This window comes from Heliconius melpomene, chromosome 8 (genome assembly GCF_056956725.1).
Source record: "Heliconius melpomene rosina isolate 202511_hmr_F chromosome 8, ASM5695672v1, whole genome shotgun sequence".
Lineage (NCBI taxonomy): Eukaryota > Metazoa > Arthropoda > Insecta > Lepidoptera > Nymphalidae > Heliconius > Heliconius melpomene.
The window spans coordinates 4,748,231-4,758,560 of NC_140396.1; positions in this window are offsets into that span (position 1 = coordinate 4,748,231).

The window sequence follows — 10,330 nt, forward strand, 5'->3', positions numbered from 1 at the left end:
CACAAGGCCACAAGTGTGACTGTAAACACTACTGGTTGTGGATTCGATTCCCACTCGGGGAAATTAAATATTTATTTAAATTTATATTTTCGTTTCTTCGCAATGCCTCCTGGATTCGGCGGAAAGTGGAGAATAGAGTGGTCGCTTTGCTTTGAAACCAGAGCGGAAAACAGAAAATATTACATACTTCGTTTCCTCGAGTGGGAATCGAACCCACAGCTGTCATGTTTTCATTCACACTTTATACCTCAAATTGCAAACGACTGACCTCAAATTTATATAATTATTATTTTATACTTTTGACCAATTTTAAGTAGAATCAAGAAATTGAGGTACGTTTATGTGAATGCAAATTTTTATACATAGATAAGTGGCTATGTCAGGAGGAAAATAGTTTTAAACAACAGAATAAAAATAATTACAATTTACAAATCTTACCTAAAATTTAAATTATCGTTAAGAATTTAAAATATCGAATTATTTTAACGATAATTTAAAATAACGATCTAAAAATGCAATTTGAAATTATTACGATCGCGATAGCATCAATGTCACAGGATAAGCTTGACGTATTAGATTCTGTCAAGGTAATTTCGCATTTGAAAATAAATAATATTTACTTGTTTTTTTCCATATTTATGTTTTCAAATAAAATATTATTTATATTTTTATGTTTATAAATTTTAATTATATAAGCACACAGTTTAATTTTAATTAAAATCACGAACAAACAGAATCGCTAATGATTATGCAGTAGAGGTACATAATATTAGGTATCTATTTATTTAGTTACCTCAGTCACGTTTCAGGAAACATCTAAATTCGCAATATCAAAGAAGATTGTTTTGTTTTTCTATAGTGCTAGGTGTTCATTTAAATAATTATTGCAATTGATTATATTATATTAGGTATTGTTAGTGTACTCGTGTAAAAGTGGGTAGATGTAGGTAAAAAAGACTATAGAATTTGTGGAATTGTGTCAAACGGGAACAGATGCTTGTAGGCGATAGCCCAATCGGAAGAATCATTGTTATTGGATGATAAATATCACTTATAAATATTACGTGGAATCTCTTTTCGAATATGTTAGAAACATATAGAGGATATGTGTTTTTATCGTGTTTTTTAAAAAACATTAATCGCTTCCGATTTTTACATCAGAAGTGAGTAACGCACGAAGTTTTTATATCTTTGTATGTATCTCATCGCCCAAAGTTTGGTATTCTCAAAATTTAAAGCTATTTATTGTCATAAAATCTATGATGTATTTCATAAAGTTTAAATTATTATCGAAAAATCGGTCAAAGTATCTGGACAATTTCCAAGAGGTGCGGATTCATATCTCCCTAAGTCCAAATTTTTATACGTCTTCTAAAATATATATATTCTAGTATATATTATATATGTGTATATATGTATGTATGGTTATATATTATGTATGTATTATATATGTATGTATATGTATATATAGTCGATTTAACAGTATATATAATTATATATTTATAACTTGTGTACGTATATATACAGGGTGGAATTGTCAGCGCCACTTTAAATGAAACCACAGTTTTAACTACTCTATAAAAGCCTAATATAATTCGGAAAAAAAATAATTCTCAAAAATGAAAAAGTTTTTTTTCAAACAAAATAAATAATAAAATTATCGTTTTAAAATAAAACGCCATTTGTAAAGTATAACAGGCACGCACACACTTACCTGTCACAGCAGGAACGTCGCATACGTATGTGTGCGTGACACGAAATACAGGTATGGATAAAAATCGTGAAATGAAAAAAAAATCCTACGTCCAAACCGTTGAGGTACCTTGATTATTATTTTTTTTTGGGTTTGAAATATTTTACCCTATATGCAGTTTCAGTAAAAGGAGCGCTGCCTCTTCCACCCTGTAAATATATTGTAGAATGTATTATGTTTATAATGTGTTAGTTAATATATATATTTTTCTGATATTTTAATTTTTTTTTCTGTGTTGCGCTGTGTTGTTATTCCGCTGTTTGGCACTCATCCACTTCCATAGGTTGGCTGGAAGAGATTTCTTTCAGAAATAAGCCCGCCATTGTAAACATAACTTTTTAACTGTTTTCTTACTATTTATACATGTGCAATAAAGAATATATATATATATAAAAAGATTTTTTTCTTAGTTAAGTATGGAATAACACTTTATAATTGTTAAACACGTGGAATTTAATTTAAAAATATATAATAGTACAGATACTTACAACATTAGATAACAATATGAAGAACCCAACCCTCTCCTCTACCCAAAGGTTGCCTGGAAGAGATCGCTCTCTTAGCGATAAGGCCGCCTTTTGTACATATTAATACATGTACGAGTATATTTGTTTTATCTTTCTATTGTACAATAAAAAAATATTTTTTTATTATTTGTTATTATGTTAAACAATAAGTAATTTAATTTTGTTATAAAATTCTTACTAATTGAAAGTTGAAACCCAGATCATTAAGATATTATTATCATAATTATGCGACCTTTGACATCGTCGTTACCCGCAAACGCAATTTCTTAATGAACCATCCGCCATGTTGTTAAAGCGTCCAAACAAAATGGATCCCTTTCAAAATTTTCTCTTTTGATTTAAATGAGGTAAACTTCCATGGTTGTTAAAACGGTATTGAAATTCAAATTAAATTAAAACAACGTTTTTCACCTATAGTAAATGAGCTACGTAATGCCAGTCTAATTAAAAACTTCTTTTATTTTTTTTATTTCGAATCCTGTAGTTTTATAATACAATAATGATCATTAAATACTCGCGACTTTTATAACGTTTCTAAAATTATATAAAACCGGATATTTACCTCTTTATAATCACAATTGGGAATCCCCAGAGTAATACTAAAAATATACGTAGGTATGTTATGCTAAGGCTACGTGTATACTACTAACAGGTTTATATGGATTGAAACCTCTCTCACAGTAAAATCTATTTTTATTCGAACATAAAGTTACTTACAAGTGCGAAGCTTTCTATGTTTCCACAAGCTTTTATATACGTTTAACTTATATCGAATGCTTGATTATATTTTATTTTAATTAGCAAAGGTTTACTGTTATTCACTCTAATATTTATAACTATACTCTATACTAGCCACTCACGGCTTCGCCTGCTTGAACTACACAATTATTTCTTTACTGACCTGAAGTTATTTTCGAGTCCTAATAGCATTATCTGAGAAATTTGTATTATTATTTAAAGATTGTAATAACTTACTAATAATTTCTTAGAAATACAAAATCCTAACTAACCTACTTAGTAGCAATTATGTATTAAAATATGTATTAATATCTATCACCATTCAAAGCCTTATTTAAAATTCAAATAAATAATAAATTAGGTTCCCATTATTTTTTGGTCCCGCTGGCGAAAGAAGCCCGTTTTTGTTTACTTATAATGCCAAAAACCCCGAAATTAGAAGGAGAAGAAATTATTTAATATTTAAAACTTTTGAAATGTAATCAATTAACTTCGTACATCACTACTGTTGATTTTAAAGGATTGAAAGAGAAAACTCTACTTATTTTTATTTTGTTTTCTACATCCCAATTCAGTGCTAATATCGTGCTCAAGGTTAAGACAAACTGGTTTCACACACAAAGATCAAAACAAATTCTGTTTTTTGTTTTATTTTTTATAAAACTATTATAAAGGCATCATTATACCTACTCGTAGGACGCTAATGATGATGCTGATATTATCTGCACTCTATATAATGGAATCATGACTTAAGGTATAGAGGCACTTCTTATTTGTAATGTTATATTTATGAGGAAAATAACACAATTCTGTTCTGGTGAGGTTCTCTATTTGACTGGTTCTTTTGTTACCTAAGAACTTCCGACTGGGTGGACTCATCGATAATTGTACTTTCTTTTGATCTATAATTATAAAATTATTAGAGAACCCTCTGAAGGCGAGTCAGACTCGCGCACTTGATTTATTTTATTTTTTCAATCTTTTTGTTGTAATTGTAATTGTATTATCCACATATATTATTATTAATAAAACAATATACTTAACTATTGAAAAAAGAAACAACTGTTATTGAACAACTAATTAAATAGGATATAAACGTAAAATATTTTTATAATTTAAAAACATATGTACATATATAACAATGGAATAAATCTAAAGAAAAAAGTGCAATGCCACGAATCTAGATTCTAGAAAAAAGCCACTTGTAAGAGGTTGTTGAATCCCCATTAGTTACGGTAGCAACGACATGTAAAAACATGCATTGGAACCCGAATATGGAAAATGATTGCGAGAGGAACGACAGTTTTTAATTTATGCTAATTAATGAATATTAAAGGAAATGACACTACCAAAATGTTTTTTTTAATCGTTTTTATGCACCTCTTCCATTTGTTAAGCATAGACAAAGAGATAATCCAGTGGTATATCACTCCATTACTCTTAAATATTAACACATTCATTTTTTAATACATATATCTACTATTTAAAATAACATTGTCAAACACATTGGCAAAATAAATAAAAAATAATCGTACTGTAGTAAGCATGTGTCATAATGTTGACTGGTATTCCCTAATATGTAGAATACCAGGTTTGCGTGCGTTGCCCATACGGATACCTACAGAGTGTAACGTACTGGTTTATAACACTGCCATGCACAGCGGAACCTTAAGCAAGCTGTTTGCGTCTTCGTCTTCCAGGGGAAGAGAAAGTTGGTGAAGAAAGAGTTACAAAGGACCAGTTTATTATATAACGTTATCATTATTATCAAATGTTAAGGTGGTTTTGTTTTTTACGTGTTTGTTTTGATTTCAAATTATATTTCTAATCAGCTTCACGCTGTATCCCGACCACAGCAGGGTAGGCAGAGAGAACCATAAGATACTCCGTTGACCATTTTAGCAGTCTTAGCGGCGATTTGTCTCCACACCAGAGCGTAGAAATGAAAATATAAATTTAATTTCTTCGATTGGGGATCGAATCCACAACCAGTACGTTTACAGTCATTAACTTGAGCCCTGCGCCACGATTGGGCTCTAAAATATTTCTATCTTCACTTTAAAAAAAATAGGTCATCCAATATGCTATGTCTAAACGAAAAATAGGCAACAAAATACCTGACTTTTCTCTGTCAGCCTCGGCACAGGCACAGATGCGTGAAGATAAAAAAATAGAACGGTCTTGGCGCTATATCAAAAAGACAAATATCTAGCCTTAGTGGGACTCGACACACATTGTGGTCATTCAAGTACCTGCTGATAAAGAATAATGTATACCTAAATTTAATATATACATTTCTTTCTTCATAATATACAACTACATTATGAGCATCTATTAAAATTTGTCAAAGCTGAAAGGGGAAGTAAGTTAAAGGATTTTTTTAAATCTGGCGTGCAAAGAAGATGATTTTCGCGATTATTATACATTTAAAATGGATTTTTTTACTGGATTCTAGTATATTTTTGCAGAACCGACATTTTAAATATTTTACAGTAGTCCGTGGATTACGGGTAGACTCAAAAATCTACTCAAGCCCCAATTCTACTAAAGTCAACTTAAATCGTTTCTTTTAAGAGGAGAAATATTTCTTTTCGACTGAATTTCTAACCTATATGGCGTTAAGCATGTCAAGTATTTACGTAGTTATTTCTTTCAACACAGTAAGGCCGGCATCTTGTGTAAGTGCTAACAACAGGTATGTCAGTATTTGCAGTTAGCATTGTCAATTTTGTGCTTTAAGGTATATTATCGTCTTTTAAGGAATATCTAAGAATATATAGAGAGAGAAAAATACCTAACAGTTCCTGTAAGCCAGTGACTATATTAGTCCATTTATTTGTATTCCCTAAATTGGAGGGGATGAATGTTATAGGTATGTTAGATAGTTTGCGTTAATAGGTAAACCTAGGAAATCAATAGCAATATTTTTCATATATCAATTTTTAGTTAATTATATGTGTACATACCACATTGACATAAGATACCCTTCAAGTTACTTATCGAAAGTAGAATAACCTAAAAAAATAATAAAATGTCTTGTCATATACAGAGGGAACCTAGTGTTAAGACACTCCGTTCCCCACTTTCTGCCGGATTCTGGTTTTGAGTGGCAGAACTCGATTCCAGAGCCAAGAAATGGAAATAAAAATTTAAATAAATATTTCATCTCTTGGAGTGGGAATCGAACCCTCAACCTCGGTTTTACAGTCACACTCTGTGCCCCTACGCCACGACTGGCCTCCCTGCACCACGACTGGAAAAAAAAAATAGTTTTAATAACTTTAAGTCGGTATCGTTGTTTTAAAAAGGGATGCCCCTAGACCCAAACAATAGTGTAATCAACTTCAATGTATCACGATGAAACAATGATGCATAATATTACATAGCAAACAGAAAATAGGGTGACCATATTATAGAGACCACAAAAAAAATATAAAAAAAAGGAACTTTAACTAAAAACTTCTTATTGCTATTTTATTTATATGTAATTTAAAGAAATTATGAAAAGTCAAGTTTTTGCATTCTACGGAACTATTGCGATTGAAATGAGGAAAATAGAATAAAATATGCATAATTGGATATGAATATTTATTAGGCACTATTTAAAAAAGCGATTTACTCAAAACGCGTCGTTGAGTTCCGTAATGCCTCAAGAGTTCTGTGGAAAGTCGGGAATGGAAGGTTAATGTTAACGGAGTGTCTTAACAATAGTTTCTAAGATAAGGGTGCCGGGCGAGTGGTTGCCTACCCTGCTATGAGCCGGATACATCGTGAAGCAAGAAAACCTGAATTACCTATTTAAGATAGTAAAATCCTGATTACTGACATCTTTATATTTTTTCATATAAAGATGTCCTTTTTTATTATGCTTAGCATTTATAATATTTTTGACTAAATTATTTATATAAACGTTAATGTCAGTGACAACGTTTCATTTACTTCTCATTTACTATTTTTTGTATTACATAATTTTCTTTTCCCATTTGATAGTAAAAGTACAGAGTTGGCTTCCGCGACCATCGCTCAATGTCTGTAGACGTGCAGGAAGTTGAAAATGTGGTGGAACTTAGGTTCTTTTTGTTAAATAATGGTCAGATTATGAATAACTACATGTATACTCTTATTGTGGACTAGGTCAGTCGTGGTGCAGGGGCACAATAGGATTTGGGTTCGATTCCCACTGGAGGAAATAAAATATTTAATATTTACATTTCTTCGCTCTGGTGTCGAGGCAAAACGCGGCGTTGAATTCCCCCACTCAACATGCAATGCTCCCAGAATTCGGCGGTAAATGGAGAACGGAGTTGCTTAAAAACTAGGTTCTCAGGTTCAACTAGGAATACAACGTGACATTGATTCTGCTCTCGCAGTAGATACATATTTTATAAAACCACGAACGACTATTGCGTTTTGCAGTGGTGCATTCTTCGAAGTAGTTAGAACAGTTCCACTAGAACTGAGAAATTACTTACATTTTTAGTTAAATAGAGATCTTAATCTTGTTATTTTTATTTGTAAAATAAACAATCGCATAGGGAGAAAATACTAAATCTTACTTATTATAAGAGTATATAATATTAAGTTATTTTACGATTTAAGAACATTATACGTTTCGCCAAAACACTTGGTTTAAAAGACATAGAATTATGAAGTACAATTTACTTTATTATAGTTCTATTAGTGAGTTCTTCGTTGTTTGGCCTTGGATGCAATACCTCACGCAGAGGTCGAAAACCTTTATCTAGAATTCTGGTTTAATATTTACTTGTTCCTATTTTTATGTTCAATGAATATTTTATTATAATTAAATATAATTTGAGTACAAAGGCTAGCCTCGTCATTGTTATACCTTCGACATCATCATTAATAACAAACTATCAATCAGTATTTATTGACGATTCCTGGTTTCCACAATGAAAGAGAAATGAGCGGGTAATGCTTAGACGGAATGGACGCATTTTAAATAAAGTAGGTTAACATTTCCACCAACAAAGAGTTTTGTATTTTGCAATGACTTCTCTCTGCTCTCTAGATCAGGAACAGAGGGCGTTTATTTCAACTCTTTCGTCTTTTCTCTTCAACTCTTCGTTCGGTCCTACCTGCACTACTATTTATTGGTAGAATTACTTCAAGTTGTAGTTTATTTTTGCTAGTTCAACGTACCTAGTCTTTAATGGACCCGCTCCGCTCGCGAAGGACACCATATTAACATAGGTTGGTTTCTTCCATAAATTTTAAAGCTAAGGACCACAATTATAATATGATATTAATATAGTGTAAATCATCAAATGTTTCTCTCAATCTTGTCTTTACACAACTACAACTTTTTAATGTAGAACAGACAGAGTAAAATGAAAAATAATAATATTTTATAATCGTTTCTGAGTTTCGCCTCAAAATTTCTAAAGTTACAACTATCAGTGGTAGAAAACAGCTTCCCACTTTTTAAAAAAAACTTGTTAAATATTACGTTGCCTCGAATGGAAATCAAACCAACAATAGGCCACGATTTTCCTCATGGCCCAACCTCCCCCTTTTTCTTACTAAACTAGAAAAATGAAAATATCTATACTTATAATAAAATTGTAAGAGGGTGTCTGTACTTGGAAGATATTAAAAAAAATGTGATTGGGAACCTTTATTAACGTAATAGAACGAAAAACAATGATTTTTAAAATTTTTGTCTGTTTGTCTGTGCGTTTGTAATCGCTAATCTCATAATCGGCCCAACCGATTTAGATGCGGTTTTCATTATTGGATTCTGGCAAGCTTCCGAAATCATATAAGGTTTATTTTATTACAATCGGTTCATAAATAAAAAAGTTATGTCAATTTAAATTACTTAGTTCGACAAATTTGCTAATTGCCGTAACAGTTATTTTAAACAACTGTTTTACTGAATTGACTGAATCTTTAGTTTTTGATTTCTTTATTAATTTTTTATATTTGAAGCGGGCGTAACCCCGCACGGGTAGTTTAAAATATATTTAATAAAAATTAAGAGCAATTTTAATCCACAATCATTGTGCCATCCTAAATAATCCGGGAAAGCTCCTTAGACAGACGTTGAAAATGTACCTAAGTATTATTAGTAGCCTAATATTATAAGTATCTTTTCATCAATTTCATAAAATATATCTATTTAATTACGTAACATTTAATTATAATGACTGTCAGCAATTTTATCGCCATTTAATTAATTTATCATAATGTAATATCTAATCAAATTGAAATAAAGAAAACCGTTACAAGTAAAATTTGAAGGCATTGGAATTAGCAAAATCGTTAATCTATCTATTTTAAATTTATGGCGATTTTGCGTATTTCGTCTTTTCGCTTTGGACGTTGTCTATTGTCATTGCATTTGTGTGAATTTGGAAATTAGTTGATGAAAAATTATAAATTAAGCACATATATACATATAATCGAATCGAATATAACAAAATATATGGTATTGAGGCCAGGCGACTGCAAATATGACGAGTTGTGGGCTGGTTCCCCTCCCGAGGAAATCAAATATTTATTTAAATGTATACTTTCATATCTTCGCTCTGGTCTCGAGACAAAGCGGAACGATGAGTTTCCTCACTCAGAATTCGGTGGAAAAAGGGGAGCGGTGTGTTTTAATTTAGGTTCCTTCTGCCTACCAGGTTACAGCATAAAGCTGAGACAGTCGTGACGTAGCCGTGACTGTATACGCGACGGTTGTGGATTCGATTACCACTGAAGAGAATGAAAAGCGCTATGTTGACTCCTGTCACTTAGCATAAAAAGTGCTCTTTCTTAAAAAGTGTTTGAAAATGTGGAACGACTAGGTTCCCTCTCTACCCTGCTATATTCGGGATACAGCATGAAGATGAAAACTTAAGCTTAAATAAAGAGAGCCTCTTATCAAGACTCTCCGTTCTTCTCTTCCCGTCCGAATTCCAGACATTCCGAGTCTAGTAGCGAAACTCAAAGCCAGATAGCATAGCTATAGCACTTTAACGAAATAACGAAAATTATATTATCAATACAAATGTTGATAACATTTTCGTTCGTTATACTAGCACAATTGTTTCACGGTCTTGTTTATAACGATAAAATAAAAATATTTTTGGCTATATTTTTCTTTATTATTCAAATTTTACATTGAATAAAAAAATATTTTAAATATAATTTAAATGTTTTTTGTAAATAATGGGTGAAGCTGTATTAAAAGACAATAAAAGGAGTAATTCAATACACATTTGGTGTTACAAATACAATATGATAATTAAGTTTGGCGCACTAGAGGCTTTGTCCGCAGGTTGCGCGGGAGTGGAACGAACTG